Source organism: Haliaeetus albicilla, chromosome 7 (genome assembly GCF_947461875.1).
Source record: "Haliaeetus albicilla chromosome 7, bHalAlb1.1, whole genome shotgun sequence".
NCBI lineage: Eukaryota > Metazoa > Chordata > Aves > Accipitriformes > Accipitridae > Haliaeetus > Haliaeetus albicilla.
In genome coordinates this window covers 13,300,306-13,326,260 of record NC_091489.1, presented here as the reverse complement: position 1 = coordinate 13,326,260, position 25,955 = coordinate 13,300,306, and the positions used below count along the sequence as shown (strand labels likewise).

The 25,955-nt window shown below is 42.3% G+C and overlaps 1 protein-coding gene across 1 annotated transcript in view; it reads right to left on the bottom strand.

Annotated features, from left to right (window-relative positions):
- UST (uronyl 2-sulfotransferase) overlaps positions 1–25,955 on the bottom strand; it is a 169,713-nt gene that overhangs the window by 142,667 nt on the left and 1,091 nt on the right. The window lies entirely within an intron of this gene.

Sequence of the window (25,955 nt, the reverse complement as noted above, 5' to 3'; positions counted from 1 at the left end):
GCTTTTCACAGAAAACTAAAGTGGCCAGTAAGTATCGGGCTCTTTTTTTTCCCCTGTGACTAGAATAAAAAGAAAAAAAGAAAAAAGTGACTCACCTTCATTCTTCAGAGAAGCAACTTCTCTATTTATGGAATAAATCTCATATGAGCTATATAACTAAAAACAAATTAATAGTTTTGTGCCTTCCATAATTGTTTTTTTTTCTCTCTTCCTAAACAACGTTATTGCAATCACCAAAGATGGTGTTAATTAAAAATAAGTTTACTTTGAGTATTCATTTTGTCCCAAACTACATAATGTGACCCAACAAGAACCACTTAAGACACTATCAACTGAAATACACTTTCAATTAAGTATATTAATGTATCATAATGTTCACAGAAGCCATTACTAGATCAGATACCTGTTTTGCCATGTCGTCTACAAGATTTGTTACCAAGGGCCACGTTAGCACTATTTCTCCATCTGTTGAGGAACATTTATGTCAGTATGTCAGAGAAACGTGCTCAAAACTACACCCAGTGATGAGGGCCACTATTCTGACGAGAGGGTGCCCCATGGCCAGTGAGGTGACGGACCCCGGGGCAGCAAGGCCAGGGACAGATTCTGCCCGCCACCTTCCCAGCAAGAAAAAACTTTCCAGGAGCAAGGTGTCAGTGAAGGAGCAGACAGACAGATCCTGGCTGCATGTTATGTCCCTGTCAAAAACCAATGTAAAACATTACTTTGTATGCTTGGCAACAGCAGCACCCAAGTTTCTAAAAACAGTAAACAAGTTGCAATTGTCTTGCCCTTGAAAATTACCAGGTTTTATGCAGAAAACAAAATACCATACTCTCCTAGGAGGAGTAGCCCTACCCTCAGTAAAAAAGAACTTTGTAACATGAACCCAGAAACAAGTTACCTCTTCAGGATTTAAGACAATCTACATAATTTTTTTCCTGCATGACAAATTATGTTCACTCTACCTAGAAAATGCCAGCGTTACACCCTTTCTAAAATACAGCACATTGGCTAAAACATAACAAACAGGAAATAAATGCTCTTTTGGCTTGGAGCAAATAAAGCATTAAGCTTATTTTTGTGGAGTTCAAAAATAAGATGCTGTATCCTGTGGCATCTGGAACAAAACACACAACAGCAATGGAGACAAAATGCTGTCAGTTCTCAGTAATAACTGATGGATATAATGCTACATAAAAACTTGGAGTCACTTAAAGCAGTCATTGGAAGTCAGATTTTATGGCAGTTTTGAATTTATATTCACTAGAAGATGGTTAGTCAAGAGTTTCTAGTTTGTGAAAAACTTCCTTCCATGCGACAAGCTCTGAGTACCTTCCAGTGAAATAGAGTGTGATATTTGGCACACCATGATGCATACAAAAAGCTGCATGAATGTACACCTTCATACTTGTCACTCTTTATACTCACCGCTTTAGTTTTTTCCTGATAGTGTAGTGTCCCTAATTTTAGCCACAACTTAACTCTCATTTTAAATCTGCCATGTGCAGATTCAGCTGCAGTCTTAACTGAAATGTGACACGCACTATTTGCTCCTTAACAAAGTGGCCACACTTCCCAGGACACAGAGGCCCAGCAAGCAGAAATATTCTATTAGGCCACCACCACCTATTTCTAGATTATATTCCTCATAATGCAGGTGAACAAGGCATAAGGCCTTTTTGGCCAACACACGCTCACCAAGCGGCTTCAGAGATGCTAACTGCAGAATACTGGACCTACAATCCTTATCTGACAAACACAGACTGCCACAAATGTGTAAGAAATGCTACAAGCACAAAGGTAAGAAAAAACAGGATGAAGTTACTCTAAAAAAAAAAAAAGTAACAATATGTTGGGTTTAGGTGAGAAATCTTTAACCCTACAGATCACCTAGAAAAGCTTACTTGAATATGTAAAGTTACCCCAAAACATGTAATTCTAGCCTGAAACCAAACACCAGAGGGGCCGAGGTGGGCACTGCTGCTTTTTGAGTTATGCTATTTTTCAGAGCGCAGCTGTTCCCTCTCTCGGTTCTGTTTGTACATTAGCTGGCAGCTACAGCCGGCTGCATTTTTCTGAGAGAAGGATTTTGATGCAAGTCCAACAGTAAGCAGTGGTTATTTGTTCTCTTTAGATCGTGGGGTTTTCTTAACTGTAAGTAGTAAATTTCAGCTATGTGATGACAATTACAATATATTTCAAAATTTATAGACCATATTGATATTCACTTTCAGAAAGCCAGATTCAAATGCACATCCAAGTTCTTTCTTAAAGAGAAAAGCTAAAAGAGACATTCAAAAATTCCTGCAATTTCAACCATTCCTCCTTGAAGCTTAAAACACTGCTAACTTTCTGGAATACCATCTGGTTCCTGATTGCTTCTAGATACTTGTGCATGTGGTGCAGAGAATGGCACACTGACAGAAATAAGCTTAAAACTCATGTAATTTCTGATTCCTCCCTATAGCTATAAAAGGTTCCTTCTTTGTAAATTCTTGTCTATCTAAATCAAAGTTTGTATTTCATGAAGTTTACTTTGTATTTAATAATAACAAACACCATCTCCTAGACTGTTTCCCCTTTCTGGTCTCAAACATTCTTTTTAAGATATCTGTGCTGGGTTTTTATAGTGTTAGTTTCTGGTAGGCACTGTTTCTACAACCTTGCACCAATTATCTAGATTTTTAACTTCAAAACTTCTCTGTTTAGTTCATAAGGAAATTACAATCCAACTGGGACACAACTTAAAAAAAAAATTAAAAATATTAATCTCCTACATGTAAGAACAAGAGATCACATAATCATTTTTCCAAATAGTAAAACTAAGTCACAGTGTAAGGTATTGTATGTATTTTAAGGAGATAAATTTTGCTTTCCAATGCAACTTCAGAAGAAATATTTTGTGCTATTACTTCCACTCCTGCCTTTCCAAGAAAAGGTAGACTGGAAGAGCAAACACACTGGATGAGGGAATGCTGGCTGCCAGCATATCATAAAGTAGCCATCTCACAAAGGGCTGTGAAACCACTCTTACCCAAAGGTTACTTAAGGGAAATTTCCTATTCTTTGCAACAGCATGTACTGTTCCACAGAGCAACAAAGTTTAGCTTTGTAAAAATGGCATACAAATCTACCATAATAAAGCAGGGCTGAATATTCACTTTACATTATCAATGCTTATCTGTATTTCCAACTCTCTTTATTGCCACTGTTTATTTCTCAGAGCAGAGAATCATCAGCTTTAAATGAGCACTGGTCAGTGATGCAGTACCGCAGTCCCCCTTCCCTCTCAAGAAGACCCTCTTGCCTGGCTCATGCTTGCAGTCTGGGTGCTAGCATCCACCAACAACGTCACTGAGTCCAGTTTACATCAAAGAGTCAGCTGAAGTGGCAATGAACAGCAGAAAGGTTTTCACTTCTTTCTTAAACAACCCAACCCACCTCGCTAAAGGAAACGGATCTTTTGCATGGCCTGCAACTCACAGGGCACGTCGCCACTCCCAGAGTGTCAAAGCATTTGCCAATTTTAAGGGACAATTACACAGGCCTATTATCTGAGAATTGCTGCCCTCTTGTTTTACCTACTTGAGTAATTAAAATTTTAACAGACAGGTATCCTTCCACAAAGGTCACAAGTCATCTTTTAAGTATTTAATCCTTTTCGTTTTCCTTTGTTTCCTAGTTTTGGGGTATTGGGTTTTTTCAGAAGCGTCCTTCACCTCTCACCCGCTGGTGATTCAGTAGCAGACTCCCATGTTAAAGGCTAAGAAGTCACTGTTAGCTGGTTTGTCCTTTTCCTGCTACTCAAACTCAAGTATTCAGAGTTTTAGGCAATCAGTAGGCAACCCAGTGGGGAGAGCTACAGAGAATAAAAAGAGAAAGGAAAGCCTTTTAAAAGAGGAAAGTACTTTGTATCTGTTTAAACAGAGAACATCAGAAGAAAGACTTCCATAATATGTAAGACATTTGAGGAAAAGGAAGTGGGCAAAAAAAAAAAAAAGAAGAAATATCAATTAAATGCAATTACACACCTAAATTCTATCATTTGAATTATTCAAATGAATTCTTTGTCAACTTGCAACATCACTGCATCCATTGAACCTCTGCAAAGATACCAGAGCCTGCCCTGATGAGACAGCACCAATCCTTTCAGTCTTGACCCTTTCAAGGTTTTGTTTAAAACTTCCTCAGAATCTCTTAGCCAGTTAACTACATCTAGTTAACACATGCAATTACAGGGGTCTGTAGGAAAAGTGATGCAAATGTACTCAAATTGCTCTTCCTTCACTCCAGGAAACAGAAAAAGTTCTGCAAAAAACCCAAGAAAAATTCCTTCAGAGAGGAATGCTTACCAGTGCCAAATATGAATGTCATGTGTGTGAAGGAAAATCTCAGAATATTACTGCTCATCTCAGTAAATAAATTAACACAATAGCAATTCTGCTCTCAATCCACATGTAATTTTCAGCTAAGCTTGCTATGATTTTTTTTAAAATTAAACTATAATTGAAAAAATTCTCTGTTTTCTTTTGTCTCCTTATTGGCACAGCCATCTGAATTAGATCCAACTTGCCAGTGGTATCAATTTGACTGAAAAACCTGCTTCAATATTTTTCACTTGAAAGAACTAGACCATGCCTTTAGCTAGGAGACTGAAGCATATCTTTTGAAGTTACTATGTCCTAGAGGCACAATGGATTTACTGTACTACTTCCCCCTTCTAAGAAATTGCTCTCCTACTGACCCAAGAGGAAAAAGCACACAAAGTAAGAAGGGGAAAAAAGTGATCGCGGCAAAAGTGGTCAATGATAACTGAAATCACTAAGGAGCATTCCCTTCCCAACATGATCATATACAACCTCTCTTGTATTTCCTATCCGTACTCTTTCTCCCTTACACTCTGACACACACATTATCTAAGACTCTTTTTTGGAAAAACTTAATTTTGTAGAATACATACAGATGCTAATCAAACAATACTTCTAAAATGTTTTCAGTTACTGTAAATTGTAGGTCTAAATTATTTTGATTCCTAGGCTCAAGTCCAACTGGATATTTAACTGTGTGTAAAACACAAGCCCAAGTTTATTACCGAAGTCACTGCTTATTTTTCTCTTTAATCACTCACTACATCCTTCTTTGAGAATGACATGATGCAAGAGGACAGGTAGATTTCACATAGCTACTAAAAGAAACCTATGCAAGGAACACCATGATCAAAAAAAGTTTGCAGCAGCATATTCCACCTTCCAGCTTAAAAGAATGAGTAAGTAAGATTTGAAGTGTCTAAAGTTAAGTAGTTAGCAGTCAAGTAGTTTGTCCTTCCCTTTGTAACACAAAAATTACATTCTTCCATGTTCAATTAATCAATTCCTAGAAAATAATTTTCCAGAGTCCTGAAAAAAAATTCAAGTCTTAGAAGTGATTCATGAATGTGACATGCAATTTTGACATATCACTCTCCTTTAGGCTGAGACTGATACTAGGACCCAAGCTCTGTTCCCAGACCTGCCACTAATCAGCAACATGTCTATCATGTCCATCTTCCTTAATGCATGCATACATTAGAGAGTAAACAGCTCCACATGAAGTACAGTACCACAAATAGTGAAAACTGGCTACATGGACTAGAGTCTCTTCTCATGGTGTTCAAAGTCTTAATTTTACAAAATCTCATTTACAGCAAGAAATACAGAGTAGTATGATGAATGCTTTTTCTATGCCCTTTCATTTCCTAGCACCAGAGAGGAAGCATTTCCTCTGTGCTTCACACTAGAGCTGACTTTTCACTCCTACTCCTAACCAAGTTTCTGAAGGATCAGCACACACCATTAGATTCCAGGAACACAGCCCCATGGCATGGCGGGGCGGGAAGGCACCTCAGCAGAGCCTCTTGTCCGCTCTGCCCCCCTGCTTAGAGTGGGGCCAGCTGGAGCAGGCTGCTCAGGGCTGGGTTTTGAGTATCTCGGGGCAACCTGTGCCAGTGTTCAATCACCCTCACATAAAGAAAAAAAAGTGTTTTCTTATGTTTAAATGGAATTTCCTGTATTTCAGTCTGCCTCTTGTCCTGTCACTGGGTATTACTGGGAAGAGTCCAGCTCCATCTTTACTCTCCCCACAAGGTATCCATACACATTGGTAAGACCTTCTCCAGGCTGAACAGTCCCAGCTCTCTCAGCCCCTCCCCACATGACACATGCTCCAGTCCCACCATCATCTTGGTGGCCCTATACTAGACTCAGTCCACTAAGCTAAGCCCATACCTTTCTTACATGTGGTGAAGGTGCACTCTTTCCCATCATCTAGGCCATTAATGACAATGTTGAACAGTGCTGCTGGTCCCAGAATATGCCACTCGTGACTGCCTCTGTCTGGACTTCATGCTGCTGACCACAACCCTTTGAGCCTGGCAGTTCGGACAGTTGCCAGTCAACCTCACTGTCCGCACTTCATCTGTTTGTCTGTCAGGATGCCAGGGGAGACGAGAGTCAAAGGCTTTGCCAATGCTGAGACAAACAACATCCGCTGTTCTCCCCTCATCCACTGATACAGTCATCTCACTGCAGAAAGCCATCAGGTTGGTCAGACCTGATTTCCCCTTCATAAATTGATGCTGACCATTGCAAATCACCTTCTTGTCCTTCATATTTTTGGAAATGGTTTGCAGGATTATTTGCTCCATCAAGGTGAGGCTGGCTGGCTGTTCTTGCCTTTCTTAAAAATAAGATTGACTTTTGCTTCTTCCAGCCCTCGGGAACCTTCCCCGATCACCACAACCTTTCAACAGATAATGAAGAGTGGCCTTGCAGTGACACCAGCCAGCTCCCTCAGCACTCATGGGGACAGCCCATCAGGCTCCACAGACTCATGTATGTCCAGTTTGTTTTAGTGTTCCCTAACCTGATCTTCTGCATCCGAGGGCAAGTCTTCCTTGCCTGGGATTCCCGAAGGCAAATCTCACCAGTAAAGAGTGATGTGAAGATGCCTTTAAGTACCTCAGCCTCTTCTGTCCCCATGCAGCAGCAGACCCTCTTTTTCCCTGCTCTTCCTTTTGCTGCTGATATGCCTGTAGAAGCCCTTCTTGTTCTCTTTCACATCCTTCACTAGATTCAACTGCAGGTGGGCTTTGGCCTTCCTAACCCCATTCCTGCCTGCTCAAACAGCTTCTCTGTACTTCTCCTAGGAAGAATTCAATACAGATTGTATTGGTTTCATGTGGCAAGGTTTTGGTAGTGGGGGGGGGGGTTTACAGGGGTGGCTTCTGTAAGAAGCTGCTGGAAGCTTCCCCTGTGTTCGAGAGAGAGCGAGCCCATACCAGCCGGCTCTAACATGGACCTGCCGCCGGCCAAGGCCGAGCCAATCAGTGATAGTGGTAACACCTCTGTGATAACATTTTTAAGAAGGAAAAAAAAGTTGGGACAGTGAGAAACAGCCGCCGGAGAGAGGAGTGAGAACATGTAAGAGAAACAAGCCTGCGGACACCAAGGTCAGTGCAGAAGGAGGGGAGGAGATGCTCCAGGCGCCGGAGCAGAGATTCCCCTGCAGCCTGTGGGGAAGACCCTGGTGAGGCAGGCTGTCCCCCTGCAGTCCAGGGAGGTCCACGGTGGAGCAGATCTCCACCTGCAGCCTGTGGAAGACCCCACGCCGGAGCAGGTGGGTTCCCGAAGGAAGCTGTGACCCCATGGGAACCCTGCGCTGGAGCAGGCTCCTGGCAGGACCTGCAGATCTGTGAAGAGAGGAGCCCACACTGGAGCAGGTTTTCTGGCAGGACTTGTGACCCCGTGGGGGACCCACGCTGGAGCAGTGTGCTCCTGAAGGACTGCACAGCATGGAAAGGACCCATGCTGGAGCAGTTCGTGTAGAACTGCAGCCCATGGGAATGGCCCACGTTGGAGAAAGTTCGTGGAGGACTGTCTCCCGTGGGTGGGACCCCACGCTGGAGCAGGGGAAGAGTGTGATGAGCCCTCGCCCTGAGGAGGTGAAGCGGCAGAAAATAACATGTGATGACCGTAAACCCCATCCCTGTCCCCCTTGTGCCGCTGGGGGGGCTTGGTGGAGAAATCCGGGAGTGAAGTTGTGCCTGGGAAGAAGGGAGGGGTGGAGGGAAGGTGTTCTGAGATTTCATTTTATTTCTCGTTTACCTTACTCTGGCTGATTTGTAATAAATTGAGCTAATTTTCCCTAAGCTGAGTCTGTTTTGCCCGTGACGGTAATTAGTGAATGATCTCTCCTGTCCTTATCTCGACCTGCAAGCTTTTTGTTATATTTTTCTCTCCCCTGTCCAGTTGAGGATGGGGGAGTGATAGAACAGCTTTGGTGGGCACCTGGCGTCCAGCCAGGGTCAACCCATCACACAGATCTTACCAGAAAGTCATCAGCGAGTTCACTTGCAGTAACTTATGAAAGTATTTAAGAAGTTTGAAGTATAAAGCAACTTTTTACAGGAGCAAGACACACTCATTGCTGTCTAAGCTCCTGAGTTCCAAGAGGAGAGCACCCAGACAAACCAAAGTTACTTTCAACAGCACCTCAGACCAATTTCTTCATAGGCACATTGGTGTCTACATTGACAGGCAGCCTGGCCATTTTCATCTTGAGAAGAATTTGTATGAAACAGATAAATACAGAGAGTATTTGGGATCAATCTACTGGGATATTTAACCCTTTTAATAAAAACTTACTAACTTAAGCAATCCTTGCTTAATACCAGCTATCTATTACCACAAATGTAGGAGATATATCATCAAACATTTCTGACCTGAACCTCCAAAGAGGAGGTCCAACAGTGTTTTAACTGTTTATATCCATTCCTTATTCATTTTTACTTCAGAAGGAGGACACAAATACTGACAACTAGCAAGGCAAAGAAGAAAGCATGGGTTTAAACAATGTATTACACATGCTTCAGCTTTACATTGTGCATGAACAGCGGCATCCTCTTCATGTTAATTAAACTGTGTGTAACCTAGAATACGATTTCTATTTTCATACATATATTCACACACATGTATTATTGATCTTGTTTTTTCCAGAAGCAGATTATGTCTTACTTCTATTACAGAAAAAGTCCTGTAACCCAGCATCTAAGCTTTGCACCACCTCTACACTCAAAAACACGCAGGAAAAAATTACTATTGAAGAAAAATCCAGCAGACCTTCCTCCTAAAAAAGAAAATATGGCACTACAGACTGAACTCCAAATAAAACAAACTGAAGATAGAGTTGCATAAACAAAATAATACTAAATAATGAAATGTAAATTCTAAGAAATTTCAATATATGCCAGTATAATAAACCTACTTTGGTCACATACTCTATGTTGTTTCTAGTTAAAGAAAATAAATATCAAGCCCTACTGGACTGTAATTCTCAGCAGGAGCTTAACTTTTGTGTCACAGATAGACTTAAGCTGGAAAAACTCACATAAGAGCCATTAATGCAAACTCTAACTTTTTACTTGCCTAATACAAATTTTCCCAGTTCTAAACTCCTTTTCTTTCCAGGATTTTTAAGCTGATAAAGTGATTTTTTTTTTTTTTTTTGTCACGGAAATTGCAATGTATTGAAAAGCACACAAAAGAACGTTTCACAAGTTTATACTTTCCATAAACTGTTCTTTGTGGTTCACGAAGAAATACAGCTGCAGGAGTCAGAAGACATTAAGTCTCACATTAGTGCTAACATCACTTTGTTGTAGCGTCCAAAAACAGTGAAGGAAGGAAAGAGAAAGAACACTTAAAATTTTATTCTTCCTCGTTCTTCCCTCCAACCTTCTTTCCCAGTTGAGCAGGAGCAATTGCCAAACTATAGGCGTGACCAGCACAGTATTATAAGCCTCTGTGTGATATGACTAAATGCAATATACAGGTTTGTCCTAAGAAATCTACCTAGTCAAGTGGCATCAGGAACTAAAAGTCCTCCATTCTGCAATCCACGAACCACTCCCTGCACCAGCATGCCACTAAAGCAAATAAAAGAGATTTACTGAAAATAAGAGAGATGCCTGGCCAGTGAGCAAGACCCAGTGCAGTCAGAGATCAGGAGTGCAAACAGTCTAGAACAGAAGAGAAGCATGGATGTTTGGAGAAAAAGAGTGTAAACCATACTTATGATGTTATTTGTAGAGTACGAGTAAGGAAATATTTTTAACCAGGGCTGTATTACAGCTGAAGAGCTAAACCTGCCATTTTTAACTCGGACTTAACTATATATTGAATTACTGTGGGTTTCTTATTTTCTTTGTTGACCATATTCACAAAGAAATAATCTGAGACCACCACATCTATTTCTTACAGAAATGACATTTCAAGCTTAAACAAGGATCCAGAGTACTCTGCCTGAAAACAGAAAATTTTCATACTTTGTGAGCCAAAACATAATCATTCTGCAAAGGTGAAGAGCTAGAGCATAAACCATTCAACTGATCTGCCTTAAAGTTTCATAATTATTTTGTGCTCATGACACAGTAATGATTCTGTTAGAATGACCAAAAAAAAAAAGTTCTCTGGTCATTTTTCTCATACAATGCAACTGTTACCTCAGAGTTAGGGAAAACGCTGAGTCTAAAATTTTAGCCAAAAATAGCCAGAGGGCCTAACAGATGGATAAAATTTACATGAGCCTCTCATCGACTCTCTTGCATTGTGAGCTCCTTTGTATTAAAAATATTTGTGTCTTCAGAATAAATAAGTTAAGGAAACACTTCTGAAGCTGGCTATACAGCTTTTAAGCTGTGCTGGCTACATAAAGCAGCTGTTTTAACATCTACCCATGCCACAAATACAACTTTTTCCACCCACAGTTGAGGCTTTGGTGAGCGAATTCCACAGAGGTGTTGAAGACAGCTGCAGAAAGCAGCAAGAAATACTTTTCAGTGGGAATAGGCTCCTTAACATGCTGTTTATCACTGATCTGCTCCCCCAGTACTATTCCTGTCTCTTGCAGGCTCATTTGAAGCAGAATACATTAAAAGGTATGCTGTTCTAGCTTAAATCGGGAACGTTTTACCCAGCAACCTGTCCTTCTCTCACCCCACTTTCTTCTCCCAGCTATCACTCCCTCCTACATGCTTCCATGTCATTTTGAGAGTCCCAAGCCCAATGTACAGCTCTGCAGTAGCTGGCTTCCCTGCCGATGGGAACGGGGTGAGGAAAGACTAAAAAGCTGCTGCTCGCAGACAGGAAAATGTGAGTTTCATACCTATGCTGGATGGAGGCTCTGCTGGGTAAAAGCTGCTCCACACTTCAGTGGACCTGGTTTCACACTTCCCTGAACCATCCTGTGCTTCAGAAGCCCCATCAGAAAAACAACTTCACTACTCTTTAGGAACGTTGTGCAGATATGAGCCCCATAGACTGTACAAACTCAGATCACCCCAGCCAGAAGAGGCAGGTAAGCGTTGAGATAAGGGCAAGCAGCAGAGTTTCCTTATTGCTGAGCATCAGTGTTTTGTCAGACACGCTGCACACGTTTCCAGGCAAACCCCTGCCCTTATAAGAATGCAGGGAATCATGGCCCTATTCTTGATACTGCTACTGATCAGCCAAATGACACCAAGCAAAGCACATGGCCTCTCTGTGCCCTTTAAATAAAATAAGTGTTAAAATTTACCTTCCTCTTTGACCTGCTAGATGGAAACTGCTATATGAGGCTAAGGAACAGATAGTTGCACTCTCCAGTCAGTAGTGACAGAAAGAGAGAAGAGAAAGTGAGGAAGACACTTAGCAGCTTCTTTTGCAGAAGATGGAAAGATTTCTTGGTCTATGACACCTAGCAGGAAATTCAAGCTTGTTTTTTCTTTTCTTTTTTTTTTTTTAAAGGAATAAATTTATCATTGGTACATGCCTTAACTGCTCCAAACAAACAGCTCTAACTATGGAGCAGGGTAGTACAAAGAAATCCACTACACAGGCACAGCTCTCACCTTGCAGACAGTTAGGTCCACGCCCCTCACAAGCTTTATAACCCTCAGTAACATCTTTCTGAATCTCATTTGCCTCTTGCACTAAGCATGGACACTGCATACACCAGCACCAAGCCCAGCACCACAGCACACAGAAACGGGGATGAAAGTGTACCAGCCCATTGGGATTCCCATCAGATAAAACCCACTGGATCCTCCACTGCCGCTATATGCTCCCATGCTGGCCTGACATGCTGTATCCTTCAGCCAGTGGAGTGAGGAGGAGTGGCAGTGTCAGCAATGGTATCACAACTTACACAATGAACTTACTGCACCTGAGTCACTGAACACCTCAGCACAGTAATAAGATCCAGTTACTGTCGACCTCAGCTGTATTTGAGCTGGGGTCAGAAGGTGAAAGACACTACATGCTATTTAAAAATCTTCCAGCTTCTAACATTCATAACCAAAATGTTCCAGGGAAAAATCCTGAAGCTGTCAGCTGTTTCCATGCAGCATAGTGCAAAAACCGGACAACCACTGAGCTATAAGGAATCCCAGAGCTTTGCCAAAATTTGCCTCATTGATTAGATGAGACAAGTATCAGATTCAAAATCAGAGAGGGAAAAATGCAACAGGCTTAATAGAGTAAGGGTGTTTATCACAAGATTAAATAACTCACGCCAAATTTGACTGACTTGCCAGAAAAATATTCTTGAATGGATGAAATTAAGTGATTGGTTTTGTTTATTGTTAGTGAGGCAATGTAGAGAGCTCACAGAGAAAGAAGCAATTACTACTGCAGTTTTCATTTAATCACACTTCTGAGAATGGCTACTTCACATGCAAGAGAGTGGTAATGTTATCCAGTTCTTAACATGAACTTCCACCAGCTCAAAAGTGATTTAAGAAACAAATCTGCAACAGAAAGACAATATGCAAGTACCTGGTATTTACTCAGATTCCTCTCTCCCTCTTCTATGTGCTGAAAAAGACCTCCTAAGAAGCCCCTGCTTTGCAAAGGGCTTTCCTCACACATTCTCAAACAACATTCCCTTGTTCAGAAGGTGAGGCCACATCTGGACTACTCTGTGTCCAGTTCTGGGCCCCTCAGTACAAGAGGCATGGACATACTGGAGAGAGTCCAGCGAAGGGCCACAAAGGTGATGAAAGGACTGGAGCACCTCACACATGAGGAAAGGCTGAGAGAGCAGGGACTGCTCAGCCCCGAGGAGGATCTTATCAAAGTGTATAAATAAAATGTAAAGTGTATAAATACAAGGATACAAAGAAGACAGAGCCAGGCTCTTTTCAGTGGTGCCCACTGACAGGGCCAGAGACAACGGGCACAAACTAAAGCATGGGAAGTTCCCCCTGAACATAAGGAAACACTTTTTTACTGTGAGGGTGACCAAGCGCCAGCATAGGTTGCCCATGGAGGCTGCGAAGTCTCCATCATTGGAGATATTCAAAAGCCACCTGGACGTGGTCCTGGGCGATCAGCCCTAGGTGGCTCTGCCTGAGCGCGGGGGGTCAGATCAGATGAACTCCAGAGGTCCCTTCCAACCTCAGACCTTCTGGGATTCTGTGAGGGTGGCTGAAAACAATTTAGTTCTGTCAGAAAATTAAATTGGTTGGGAAATAGTCAACAATCAGGGGATGTCTATCTACAGCAGCTACTCCCGGATTTTCGTAAAACGTCAAACTTCTCTTTCCTCCCAAATTGTCTCTGGTTTCAACACTTCCTCAGCCAGTAAGTGGCAACACATCCACAGATTGTGCACATCCACAGATCCACTGCATCTCTCCTGCCTCCATGCCTGTTCCTAATGGTAGCCTACACATTTGCTACTATTCATTTATATATACAGCTACCTCTATTTGCCTGTTGCACAGATAACAGTGATGACCAAAATGACACAACCAGGAAAAAAAAAAACCCAACCAAAACAAAACACAAAGAATGCCCAAAAAACTCAACCAACCACAGGTGGCAGGGTTTAGGCCCTGTTATTGTGTTATTCATCTTAATTTACTTATTGTGATATCTCCCAGCAGGCAGCACAAAAGAAATCTGTAGATTTGCATGGGAAGTTCTGCTAGGAAAGAACAATCAGCTGCACATATGAAAGGAACTGAGAAGTCAGCAATTTCACAGCCTTTGCCTTAACAATATCTGCTGCAACATTTCAGATTATACCAAAGCTGCTGTCGTACACCCTTTTCATGGAACTGCAAGACTTAGGGAGAAACAAACATGGCATCAAATTCACGCATCAAGCAGGGACAGATATCCCCTGCAGTGCTATTTTTCCACTGCTTTATGTAGTCTTTAATTTTAGGGATCCTAAGCACTCAGGTTTCAACAATCCACTGGCACGAAGCGACCTATCAATCTAAAAATTTTGCTAGCGTAACTTCCAGGCTCCTCTCCCTGCTCTTCCTCCTCCTCCTCTTTGGAAGCCTTCCACTGGTCGTCAAAAAATGTTTCTAAGAATAAATACTATGACGACCCAGATTCTTCCCACCAAACTTCAAGTATTTCTCCGTGCACAAGTCAGGGGCTCTGCTGTCATAAAGACACAGCTAGCCTGAGTTGCTCTTTGGAGATATCTCTGCCTCTCCCTGCTGACTTCAGAGGGAACCTCTGAAAGAAGGAGTCAGGGCCTTATAGGCAAGCCATTCAGAGTCTAAATCTTGTGTAACTTTCTCTGATCATCAAGACACCTGCCTGTCCCCTCTTACCCTGAATAGTTCTCTCCCATTTAAAAATCTCTTCTTGGCACTGTACTGCCCAACCTGAATGCAATTTCTACCTGTAATCTCATCAAACTTGTACAGAAGAGGTCTATCAACATCCCAGCTCCAAGATCTTTCTTTGTATTTCAAAGTACCTCATTAGCATTTTTCCTCACTGTTATGAGTTTGTGAGGCATGGGTTTTTTTGGTAGCAGGGGAGGGGGCCGCAGGGGTGGCTCCTGTGAGAAGCTGCTAGAAGCTTCCCCGGCTCCAAGTCAGACCCACCTCTGGCCCAGGCTGAGCCCGTCAGTGACGGTGGTCGCGCCTCTGGGAGAACAGATTTCAGAAGGGGAACCTGCAGTGAGTAGTGGGACTGGAATGTGAGAGGAACCCCTCTGCAGACACCGAGGTCCGTGAGGAGGAAGGAGGGGAGGAGGTGCGCCGGAGGAGGGGATGCCCCTGCAGCCCTGGTGTAGATGGCAGGCTGTCCCCCCCCCAGCCCATGGAGGGGAGCTGGGGAGCAGAGGCCCCCGCAGATGGCCGTGACTCCACGGGAAAGCCCGCGCTGGAGCAGTCTGTGACTGAAGATTGGCCTTGCGGAAAGGACCCACGCCAGGGAAGTTCGTGAGGAACTGCAGCCCATGGAAATGACTCGCGTGGGAGAAGGACTGTCTCCTGTGGGAGGGACCCCACGGTGGAGCAGGGGATGAGTGAGGAGTCCTCCTCCCCCTGAGGAGGAAGGAGCGGCAGAGACAAGGGGTGAGGAACCGACCCCAGCCCCCAGCCCCTGTTCCCCTGCGCCACCGGGGGGAAGATGGAGAGAGAACTGGGAGTGGGGTTGAGCTGGGAAGGAGGGAGGGGTGGGGGGAAGTTGTTCTAAGGTTTGGTTTTACTTCCTAATATCCTTTTTTTGTTTTGATTTGTAGTAAATTAAATTGACTTTGTTTCTTCTCCAAGTTGAGCCTGTCTTTTGCCTGTGACCATAAGCGGAGAGTGATCCTCCCAGTCCTTATCTCGACCCACCAGCCTGCCTTTATATTTTCTCCTCATCCCACCATGGCCGGGGCGGAGGGACAGTGAGCAAGCGGCTGCGTGGTGCTTTGTTACTGGCTGGGCTTAAACCACAACACTTACCTTTTAAGAATGCAAAGGCACCAGCTACTCATGGGACACTTCTTCTAAAACCCCACTTCTGATTTTCAACACACAGATCCAGATGGCTCTTCTCTAGATGTAGGTCAGACAAAAGAGGCAACAGTATTTGCTTTATAATGCAAGCCACTGAGGAGAGAACTTGGCTGAAGGAAGGAGGACCACCAGCAAGACATGATTTGGAAACCACCATCTGCTAAACATGGGCTGGTGTTGTACAGGAACAGATTAATAAGAAGACTGAGCAACTACCTGTAAATACAAGAGGAGTGGAAAGAAAAGAATGTGCTCACATCTTGGAAGGCAATAAGAAAACAGATGAGAGGAAATGAGACCAAAGAAAAAGACTACATTGGTACTGTATTTAACTCCTTTCTGACACCAAAAAAAAGGCGGCGGCGGGGTGGGGGCAAAAAAAAGTAGCCACACTTAATGCTATCTCCTGCTAATTGCCATGAGGTAAACAAAGTCATAATAATACTAATCAATTACTGTAGGCATTCACAAAATTACTATGTCATCTGAAATTGAAGCTGAAACTGGTATATTGCAAAACAATTATCAAATGCTTTCTGAAACAACATCATAAGGCTTGGTTTCTTCTCACACCTCCCCATCTGCCCCAACCCCTTCAGGTCTCGCGTCTGTTTAAACACAAGTTACTGCCATGCAGCAAAAGTATACAACTTCATATTCTGAATAGACAATTAAAAAACAAAACAAAAAAATCTATTCAGAAAAACAATGCAAGTTCTAATCTGCACAAGAACTCCCAAAGTTTAGGAGATCTGACAAGGCAAAAAGACACAGAATTTAGATATCTAGAGCAAGCTTTGAATTCTTGGCCAAAACATCATGTAAAATTCCTTGAGACAATCATAGTTTCCTCCAAAGTAATCTGCAGTTCTGATCAAAAACCAAGCAACAACAGAGACTTCACAATAGTCCCTAGTAGTAACTAGGCAAAAGCTATGAAACGTTCACTTATTTGTTACAAATTTGTCATCTGTATTTTAGAAACACCTATTGTTAAACTACAAGGACAGTTGTAAGGAGCACCTCTTCCTCCCCAAATGTGCAGGACTTTCCACATTGAAAATAAGAAGTGGAAACAGTAAGTCAAATCCTCTTGACTATCAGCTTTTAATCCAGCCACTGGCAGCTCACCTCACAGATTTGTCACTTGCTAGCAGTTTGGTGACCTTGTTTGAGTACAATGCTACGTTGTCATCCCCTCTCTGGGGCAGATACATTAAACTGAACCAACCATACACTTGACCAGTAGAGGTTTTTAAAATAAACATTCTCAGGGGTGCTAAAACATACTATTTACATATGGCAGAGATGCACTGCTTCTTTACTCAAACTACCATGGGCTCCATGATCTCCATCACAGCCTCCTGACGACTGCTACCCCGAATCATTAACTGTGATAAGAAGCAAGCCTTGGCAAGCATCCAAATGTCTCTTTCTAAAGCGTTAGTACTCAGAAACCATAATACAAACCTAATCATCCTGCTTCCATGCTTACAAACAAAGCCAAACATCTATTTTCCACACAAGAGGCTCTGTCTGCTTCCCTCAATGCAGTTCTAAAGAGCAAGAGAGTAAAATAAATTTCAGCCAAATAATTGCTCTCCACTTCCTATCCACCCCTCCAGTCACCAAACATCCTCTAACCCAGATTCTAAAACAAAGAAAAACAAATGCCTCATTATATAAACATAAGTTATGTTTGAAAATCTACTTGCCTGCTCACCAATAATGGTGGTGAAACTTTCCTTGGTGAAAAGTCATATGTCATCATTTTCCACAGCTTTCACTTGAAAGTTAAAATAATAATAAAATAAAAAAAACCCACAAGATTTTAGTCTATGCTTTTGAGCCACTGCTGCACTGATCAGAGTAAGTCTTACAGGCAAACACCTCCACTGCCCAGGGAAAAGCAACAGTGGCTAAGGCAGCGGCAGCATACTCAAGCCTGGTGTTCCCTTCCAAGTTAATTACAACAGGCTACAGATGACTGACATCTCTGAAAAGGGCTGATCCTACTTGCATCATATGTCTATCATAGACTGTAATGACCTGGAAGTGGCTTTCTCCCTTCACTGATAAGACAGGAAATCCAGATAAATTTGAGTGATACGAATCTTACAGCGAGATCCAAAGAGGAACCTAATTTTCACCAATTTCAAAAGGATTCTTGTCCCTTTCTTGCCCCCATGGTAAGAATGAGCAGCCTCTACACCCTTGCAAGCCCTGGCTCCAAAACCTACTGCTCCAAAAGCACAACAGCACAGAAGGGGAGCAGGGGGACCTCCCCCATCCACCCAGTTCTTCAGGAAAGACAATCCAATTAGAAAGGGCTGTGAACGCATCCTTACAATTATCTACCCTGAATAACAATGCAGTAGTTTATTTTCGTAAGTGTGTTCATACACACTCGCATGAGCACACAGAGTGGCTATTCACCCCCTTGGCTGTACTCGCAACAGCGGAAGCACACAGGGCTTCCTTTCACAGCGCTGCAATTTAAAACCATGCTCGCAGGGGGTCAGCAGCAGGTGCAAAGTCACAACTTCCAAAAAAAACTATAAACAGACTTTTTTGTCCAGTCCAAGATGAAAATGTAAACTCTTACGTCTCACCTACAAACTATGAGACCAAAATAACCAGCACTGCTCTTCTTGAATGGGTTACAGGAGCCAGAAGCTAACAATGTGCAAGTACTTTCACACAAGGCTAAGACAGCAACCCAGAAAAAGAAGGGCTCTCTTAAGTGCCCAAAATTTGTGCCCAAAAAAATGGGGTGATAATCATATAAAACACACTCAACCAATTTCAGTAGTTCATTTCTTGCTAGACACAAAAGACATTAGAAACTCTCTCTTGTTATTAATATATGAATTTAAATTATGGGATCCGAAGAGGATGGCGGAGAAAGAATCGATTACCAGCTGGAAACAGGGTAGAAAAGGATAGCAGAAAAATATGAGATATGAAAAATAAATGTGGTGTTCTTTTTATCCCATTGTATTTACTGTTTCAAGCTTTTGTGTCAGAACAGTCCTAGGACCTTATTTGACCTGTTCAACCATTTTACAGAGTGTTCCCATCAAAAATCACACCAAAATCAAGTCCCTCCATTATACGTTCTTCATATGTTCTACAAATTTTGACAATATAGACCTATACTTAAATAGTAAATGAAAAATTTCCCCCTTACTGTCACTGCTGATTATGACATGCACGCTATAGATTTCAAAACAGCTTTATCAGGAATCAGTGCAGTAGAGCTAGCACAGATGTTAAACTCAGTTCCTTTACTAGAGTTAAGGAAAAAAAGAAAAATTAGACAGCCTTTGTTTTCTTCACAGAGCATAAAGTGTTGAAGCTTCTGTATGAGTTACTTTTGCTAGAGAGTATCCCTTTCTGGCAGCCTTCAATGTTTACTGTTCTTCGTCAAACCCTAAGCAAAAGCAATCTCCCTAATTTCGTGTGAAAATATGAGAACCACTGCATCAATCACCTTTTTACTCCCATGACAGCCAAGATTCATTTTGGCTGAGTATTCTCTGATAGAGCACAAAGTGCTTGCTGTTCACTTTAGGTGAACAAAGCTTCAAGAAACTATGTTTTTACTTTCATTTTTGCAAATCAAGTTTAAGCAGCACCACTTGAAACAAGAAGTAAGTGACCCCGTTACATTCTCCAGGACATAAAGTCTTCTATATGAGGACACATACAAGAACCAATGCCCTTTAATGAGACTCTGGAAACCAATTATAGCAATAACTCCTGGAAGTAAAACTGTACAGAGACTGTGTTAATGAACAGTGGTGATACCCTTGAAAGAGAAGTAGCTGGACTACTGACTTGCTTCAGCCTACAGAAAAGCTCCCTTGTAACACTCTCTATCTGCCTTATCTCTTTGACACAGCCAAAATCCCTCCACAACAAAAGGATTTATCACAAGTATCTTTTCCCTGAAAGTATTTCTATGGCTACAATCACTGTAATATCTGAGAATATAATATTCTGTTACACATTTATCTTCGAAATGTCCTTTGGACAAAAGGGGATTAAATGCAGACAGAATTAACACACTTGTTCAACGTCACATTAAGTCTGTCAGGCAGGGAACTGAAGCCTCCCTCATCTCCCCAAGCCCAAGTGGAGCATCCCATTTAATCAGTAGACTTGTCCTCTCACAGGTATATATACCGCACTACCACATAACCTGAAAGTAAATCAAAACCAAACACATTTTTGAAAAAGCTGTAGTAATATTCCGTCTCATCAGGAACAGAATTAATCCTTTAAATCCCTTGTCAACAGAGTTGACAATATGAAACAGAAAAATGTACACAACTGCATACATGCAATACCTGATTCCCAGACTGGATTTTGAAAGCAGAAAATACATCTCTGAATAAATGCTGTCCAATTTTCCAGATATATTTAGAATATCATCACAACACATTCACACAGTCTTAAACATTTTTTGCTATGACTTCACTGTACGCAGTGTTTTATGGTCAGCCAGGATAATGTAGTCCAGTGACCACTTCATCTTTTTGAAAGGAAAAGGCTTGAGTCTGTCATAATATGAGGTGCATTCTGGTTCTCCATAGAGTATTCCTTGACAGCATCATGCATTAGGTAGAGCCTTGTTAATCTTACAATCAGACAAGCTGTGAGTGATGAGCAAGTCATGCAGCCTTTTAACAAGAGCTTCTTGGAGATGAGGCACATCTTTTGTCTTCCAAAAAAGCTCACTTGTAACTTGAGTACTTATCAAATAAGTGGAAGTCCAAACATATTTTTTATCTAAAGGATAATACGTATCACGTTCACAATAGCAAAATGAGGAAGTCCAAAGAGGACAGAAAAGTTGAGAAAGATATAGCTACAGACTTGTCATTTTGGTTCGGACCATCTCTTTTCAAGGCCTTAGGAAGCAGCTTCTGAACTGACCTTTCAGTTCCTTACAACATTAACGAATTTTAAAACGTAGTAAATTCCAAGTGCAATGGAATTAAACAATCCACTGAAAAGCCAGCAAAAAAAATCAAAGTGCCTTCAAGTACGGAAAAGAACTTTTGTTCTCTTTTGAGAACACTACACATTCTTGAAAACAACTAGAAAAAAATTGTCACTAAGACCATAACCAGGGCCTTGTTAAAAGCATACTCATTTCAGAAACAGGTATTGTGTCACCACACAGTAAACCTCATCCATAAACCTAACTCCCTTTCCCTAAGCGTGTTTCTCCTACTCACACACCTGAAGGGCCTTCAAAACTGTAAAAGACTCATGATCTGTTTGCAAAACAAAACTGGATGAGACAACCATTTTTGGCCATAAAAAAAGCAGCATGCCATCTACCTACAATGGAGCATGCTAGGTGCTTTTATTGTTTAGAAAAGCTTGCCCTGAAGAATTCTGTGCTTTCCATCACTTTAGATATAAATGCAGTATTACCAGAATAAAAAACCCAAACCAACCCCTCAAAAAAACCCCAACTCTTGTTCCCACCTGCCTCTTCTACAGCTTAGGAATAAAATTTTTATATAAAACAATGTCAGTCACTTTTATTGTTTGCTTTGGATAACCAGGTTTCTTAACATGTTAACAGGAAAAAGCCAGACATTTCAGGAAAAAACCAACAACAAAACAACCCCCAAACACCCTATCAAAATAAAGCCAATTCATACTACCTCAACTAAAAAAAGTTTCACTTTGGTTTTAAATATTTTAAAGATTTTTGTTACAAACTCCCCAAATACTCAGATTTCTTTCTGCTTCTTCTATTTGACAAAATTATGGTGTCCCACGTGTCCAAAACAAACATAACTATTGTTGTGACAACTTTAAGCCTACTAAGCACATCTCACCAAAATACCTGCGAGCTTCCAGTGGCATGAAGAGAGTAGGGAGCAATTCAGAGATTGTTTGAAGAACACAACTGGCCACTTAAGTCTTTTCTCTTGCATAGGAAGCCATAGCACAGGCAACTGCCACATGCAATCAAACCAGTGTACTTGTTGGCAGGCTCCTGGGGAGTTCAGCAGGGGAAATGTTTTGACATGAACAACAAGTTTGCACTGCAAATACTGAAGATCAAAAGGTTTGGGGTTTTTTTATTGGCCATTACAGGGTTGCTACCAGCTCTTGGAAATACTCATTTCTGTATTTTGAAGCATGTAGATATCACAAGCCAAAGCAGGGAAGAATAAAGCAATGCAAAACCACTGCAGTTGCAGGGGAATGGAGTCCCCAGTGCATTCCCCAAAAGCCACAGGGCTGTCCAAGATTCACGATTTCTGTCTTACTCATCTAAGGGAAGACTCTTCTCACTTCCTCCCACTGCTGGAGTTGGTTTTTGATTACCGAGCCAGGATTACCTTGGCAGAATCAACAAGCAAGACCTCATTTGTGCAAATCCCAATACTCCAGTTTGTTACTGGAAAGCTGGGCAGTTTTTAAATTTTCTTGGGTTTTGGAGTTCATAGATGGTCCAGGACTGGTATGAACCCTCATACAGCAAATTTAAGTCTACTGGCAACAGATGGCTTTAAAGTATCTTCCACGGATTCTTTAGAAATAACCCACTAATGTCCACGCCTCCACTAATTACATGCTGAAAACCAGGGCTCTAGATCTATCCAGATGGGATGACTACAGTGTGAAACTTGAGCAGTGTTACCATGAACCACAGCCAGAACAGACAGCAGAAACCATTAGCTTTCCACAGACCCTTCTGTCCTCTGAACTGTTAATGAGCTTCAAGTCAGAATGGGATAAATAACAAAGTACAGCCTCGTATCTACTACTCTACTCTCATTTGCTCCATAGAACTCTGGTAGAGTTTTATAAAAGAGAAGAGATGGCGATGCAAAGTGGTAATACTGAATATAGCTACCTTCTTCCCTACAAAATGCCATAACGTCTTCCCAAGATTCTCCCCAATCAGTACAGCGATGAAACAAAAAGGGAGAGGCATATGGACAAGACATCAGAGAAGCTGGTCCAGGAGAAAAAAAAATTTACTAATAGCCTGGATATTCTGAAAATACACTCATCCCCACCACCACCAAAGGGAAGTTCATAGAAGTAGCAAATCTTCACACTTAATTCCTTTAAAAGTAAACTTATACCTCCTCCTCCTCCATGGTGTATGATGCAGGCCTAAGAACAAAATGAAAGTTTTTCAAACCCAGTGTTTTCACACTGCCTTGATTTTCTTTTATGCACACACCTGCCTGATGCAGGTGTGATTTCTACACTGATCGCTATTGAAGTTTTCTGTTGTTACTTAAGAGCATCCTTTCAAGTTCCAAGATAAAAAACATCCAAGCATTCCCTCCAGAGTAATGTAACTAACCACGAGCAACGCACCAAAATCTGTAATGAAAATAAAAAACCCAAAGACAGACAAGATGGCCCCTCCCCATGCTGTGGAGGCCACAGAGTAGTTAAACAGAAATCAGTCTTCCCTTTTGCCTAGTCCTTCTTGGTTCTTATAGATTTAAATGCAATAAGGACGATTGCAAAATTCAGTTTGCAAACCATGTTTGCAATGTAACTGCTGCTTTTTGTTTGGGGATTTAAATTTTAACACCATAAATTGTGGGTTTGAAGGACTGGAAGGAAAGAGTTTCTTGTATACTGGATCTGTGGCTTCGGGGGAAAAAAAAAAGTAATTTTTTTAATGTCATGAAACTTGACTAGTCCAACGGTTGTATGAAACACATGTACATATGTAGGGCTTTGGTAGTTAGCAGGACTGCATGTCCAATACCTATTCCTCCAAGCAGTTCTGTTAGTTCCCTGGAAGACACCGAGACTACTGTTTACAAAAAAATTGTTCATAATTTGCAAACCTTCCCAGTTGGATACCTGAAGGAGTATGCTCCACTCTTGCAAAATCTACACTCAGTACAAAAAAAAAAAAAAAAAAATCTTTAGCAAGGTCATCCACATGGTTCAACTTTCACAACCCAAGTGAAACTGTACACCAACAAAGTGTAAAATAACTTTAGAAAGTAGCATGCAGACAGGTACCTTGGCATCCAGACAAAGTATGTTCCACGTCTCTGCAAAGGCAGCAGCACAGCTTGCTTAGTGGGTACTAGGACTCCAGCCACAAGGACTTTGCGTCCCGCTCAACCACTGGCCTGCTGCAGGATGCTAGACAAGTCCTTGTCTCCTCAACACCACAGGTGACCCAGGCACAGAGAGGAAATTCCTATACTAACTGATATAACAAGTGCAGAAGTTCATTAACAGATCTGTCTCCTTCATCCCATGAGAATCCAAAACTTCAAAAAAAAACCCCCTAAACCATTTTCAAATAAGACTGCACTCCTTCCCCAGAGGCTCATCACGTTCAGGCATACACAATAAAGGCTTTTCTGCACTTGCTGAGCGCCTCACTAAAATTATCATGACTTATTCACCAAGACGCAGTGGTTTCCAAGCCTTTCATCTGCAGGCCTCAGAAGATTTTCCAGCAGAGACACAACTACTGGCTAGAGTGGTTAGGGTAGTAGAACCTAGCTTTATTTCCCAGATCCCTCAAAAACAGTCAAAAGGCCACAAAGTGAGAAGCTGCGTAACCCTGCTTCTCGCAGTCTATTCTCACACAAGCCAAGCAATGTTCACCCTTGATGAAGATTAAAATTTTAAAAACTGACATCAACTTTTCTCTGAAAACTAGAGATCTGTGCTTGATCCCATTAAAAAGTCAATCAATTGTAAGCAAAATCTGCTTCTACCTTGGCGGAAAATTTGTCCGTTTCCTCTTCAGTGGAGGAATTTCTTCCCAATTGTAACATTAAAGGAAGGGAAAAAAAAAAAAAATTGTTAAAACTCAAGCCAAAAAGGCAATACTCTGTTGTGTTTGGGAAGCAATACTCAAAGTGTTTCTTCTACTGTTTTCACTTGAATTTTCACCGATTTTTTTTCTCCAGTTACAGCAGAATCACGGAGTAACATGGACTGGAAGCGACTTCTGTTCACCTGGCCCTATTCCCCCCAGCAAAACAGGGACAAATTGACTTGGATTGCTCAGGGCCTTGTCCAGCTGAGTTCTGAATATCTGCAAGGACATCCCAACCTCCCTGGGTAGCCTGTTCCATAAGTCTGACCACCCTCACGTTGAAAATTTTTTCCTAATATCTCATTGGCATTTCCCTTGTTGCAACTTGTGACTGTTGCCTCTTGTCCTACTGCCGTGCATTTCCCAGAAGAGCCTGGCTGTGTCCTCTCCATACCCTCTCATCTGTTAACTGAAGACACGGGACAGTTCCCCCTTAGAGAAAGGCAACATACACGCACACCTCCCGAGTTGTATTCCCAAGATGTTCATAAAATATGTACACACAGATACGGATTTTCAGCTTATTTCTCCGAAACACAAGTCCCGTATTTTTGTTTGCAACCTAACACTGTCTCTTATGGACAGCCCTTCTGCAGGGTGTACCACCAAAGGCTTGCCTTCACAGTCAAGCGACACGGAGTAGCTAATGGGGTAAAAATTCACAGCGCAAATTATTCTGTAGTAATCTTCCCACACGGAGAAACGCTTAATTTTTGTTCCCTATTTGAACCAGTCCTGCCAGTCCGAGGTACTTACATGACCTCGCGATGCACTCCGCTTTTCACTTCTCCGTTAAGCAGCGAAGTGACACGCAGCAATGTGGAAACCGGGCACAAAGGAAAACCAAGTGCGCGCCTGCGGTCAACCTGAGGATGAAGATACAGGCCACAGCGCGGGGCTCGCACCCGCCCGCCGGGGCAGCCCCCCCGGCCTCACGCCGCCTGTGCCAAAGCACCAGAGCGAGCTCCTGCGCCCGGGCGCTGCTGCTCCCGCCCTGCCAGCCCGCCTTTCTCTCCAGAGCCGAGCCAGCTGCACACGGAGGGGCGCTCGGTTCACCGAGTCTACGCGTTTGCCTTTTTTGTTTGGGGGTTTTCTCTTTGCTTGGTTGTTTCTTTTACAACCACGAGCCGTTGGTAATTCCCCCCCCCCCGCGCACCTGCCCGGGGTGGGGAGGCGCTGACAGGACTGCCACGCCCCCGCTGCCCCCCCCCTCCCCCCGCCATCCCCGGTGCGCGACCCGCGGGCAGCGCGCGCTGCCCTCCCCTCCCCTCCGCT